The 2,636-nt window shown below is 38.8% G+C and overlaps 1 pseudogene; it reads left to right on the forward strand.

Annotated features, from left to right (window-relative positions):
• LOC107581641 (coiled-coil domain-containing protein 57-like) overlaps positions 1-1,953 on the forward strand; it is a 13,048-nt pseudogene extending 11,095 nt beyond the window's left edge.
• Positions 1,954-2,636: the final 683 nt, after the last annotated feature.

The following is a 2,636-nucleotide window of genomic DNA, read 5'->3' on the forward strand; positions in this document are numbered from 1 at the left end:
TTGCTCAAACTTTCGCCATGGCATTAGAGCTGTTACACCGTTGTCGCTTGCGAAATCAAATGACTGCGCCGTGGGTGTAAAGTTACAGATTTAGGGGCGGTAATATTATAATGAGATCCCTTTGCCACGTCACCAAGGGAGAGAAATCAGACGCGCTAGTTTTCTCAGATGCTTGCGGAAAAATGCTTAGCAAAACAAAGTTACTAGGTTAATATTTTTCATGTTTCCTTGGTTGGTAGATGCACTGGGGACCTGATTATAGCACTTAAAACCTGGAAAAGTCCGATTTTCATGTTATGTCACCTTCAAATTTTCTGTGAAGCTGCTTTGCAACAATTTTTATTGTGAAAAGCGCTATACAAATAAACGTGAATTGAATTACAATTATTGGCTAATATATTAAGCAGCACAACTGTTTTCAACATTGATAATAATAAGTAAGGCTTTTTGAGCACCAAATCAGCATATTAGAATGATTTCTGAAGGATCATGTGGCATTGAAGGCTACAGTAATGGCTGTTGAAAATTTACCTGTGCCATCACAGAAATGGATTTTAATGAATTTTAAAATATATTCCGATAGAAAACAATTATTTTAAATTGTAATAATATTTCACAGTATTACAGTTTTAACTGTATTTATGATTAAATGAATGCAGCCTTGGTAAGCATAAGATACTTTAAAGGTGTGGTTGACTGGGTTTTTTTCTAGGCTTGGTTGTGTTTATGGGGTGCAGTCTAACATGTGTTAATGCTTCGTTTAAAAAAAATAAATGCATAATTTTTCACATAATTTACCTTTATTCTACACCGCTCTGTCCCTTCTCCCATAAACGCGCTGATCATTTCCTGCTTTTATGAAGCCCCTCCCTCAGAAATACGTGATGGGCTCAGATTGGTTAGCTGGCCCAGTGTGTTGTGATTGGCTAACCTGCCTCTGGTGAGCGTCTGAACCGTCACGCCCCTCACTTCAGCAGCATGTGCTCCGGTTGTATTGTAAACAATGGCATCGTCTATATTGCTGATCAATTTGAGCCCGATTGAAACGCAGAGGATATTAGTGAAGAGGATCGCACAGAACCTATGCAAGCACGGCTCTTAATGGTATGTTTTTTTTATTGTTGTTGTTGTTAGATACGCTGTTATTTGTAAATGCTACTGTTAATGTTAGCTTTTAATATACAGTTGTGTTTAAAGCTGATTAAAGGTTTAATACAGTATGGCAACCGCACACGTGTACATGTATAACGCTTCTCATAGCGATGTGAAAATAAGTGTATAAATGGAACAGTTCATTGTTGGAGCTGAGCTGAATGAGAGAGACAGATGCAGAGCGTGTGCAGAGCAGGGTGACGCGAGGAACAGTATTGAGAACCGCTGCTCTAGAACATTGATTTTGAAACTTTTGAATCCATTAGAATCGTTAGAAGGCAGAATCACGATTCATATATGAATAGATTTTTACGTTTTCTCTTCCTCTTCTCGGGGGTGGGGTTTGTCTGGGTTTGTGATGTCACAAACCCAGGAAGTAACTCGTTGTAGTCCCTACGAGCTGTTTTTGTAGGCATTAAACTGCCAGAATTTTAAAAGACGATATCTCCGTTTGCATTGAACTTTCAGTGCCGCAACTTTGCAGATATTGTTTATGCTCAAACAGCAACATTACACACTAACTAACGTTAAAAAAAGTGAAATCGTAATCAACCACCCTTTAAAAAAAATCTTACTGATCCCAAATTTTTGAACGTTGGTTATAAACAGTGTGAGTCTTTTGTTGTTGTTTCAATGTTTGAGTTCCTTTTCTCTGTTCCTTCCTCAAGTCTGTGGGCAGTAAAGAAAACACTCCTCCACAGAACCAATCTGAGGCTCCAGTAGGACTGCTCGGGTCACCCCACTTTCTGTTGTCATCTGTAGGCACTCACTCTGGTCTGTGAGTGAGCATATATGCATTCAGGGGGCGTGGCTTTGGACGGCGATTGCAGGGAGGGTGGGACATTCGCTTTCAGTGCTATCAGGCTAAAGTTAGCATTTTCCAAGATCTCCTATTGCACCTTTAAGACGTTTAACTGCAACAAAATACTAGTCGGTAAGCTAAAAACATGATCAAGCAACTTCCTTTGTAGTTCTCCTCTCATTACTGAACTTATTGAATATCATTATTGACTGTTTGGCCATGTTGAATGAGTAAACCGATTACTGCACATGATCTTCTGTGTACACTCTTAAAAATAAAGGTGCTTCACGATGCCATAGAAGAACCTTTTTGTCTAAATGGTTCCATAAAGGTTCTTTGTGGCGAAAGAAGGTTCTTCAGATTACAAAAAGGTAAGAAAGAGATGGTTCTTTAAAGAACCTTTGACTGAATGGTTCTTTGTGGAACCAAAAATGGTTCTATGGCATCGCTTGAAGAACCTTTTGAAGCACCTTTATTTTTAAGAGTATGTAATTTCGTAACTTGATTTGTCAAGACAAAGGATCAGAATTGCTTTGTAAATTGGGGGAATCACGACAGAGCTGCATGATTGGACTCAAAGCCAAATTACATTTGCCCAATCTATGGTCATAATGCTGATTAGACCATAGAGCCATTAGATTTTTTTTTAACCAGTCAGGCCAAGTTTTGCTCTTGTCTCTTC

This window comes from Sinocyclocheilus grahami, unplaced genomic scaffold (assembly GCF_001515645.1).
Source record: "Sinocyclocheilus grahami isolate Dianchi unplaced genomic scaffold, SAMN03320097.WGS_v1.1 scaffold36.1, whole genome shotgun sequence".
NCBI classification, from domain to species: Eukaryota; Metazoa; Chordata; class Actinopteri; order Cypriniformes; family Cyprinidae; genus Sinocyclocheilus; species Sinocyclocheilus grahami.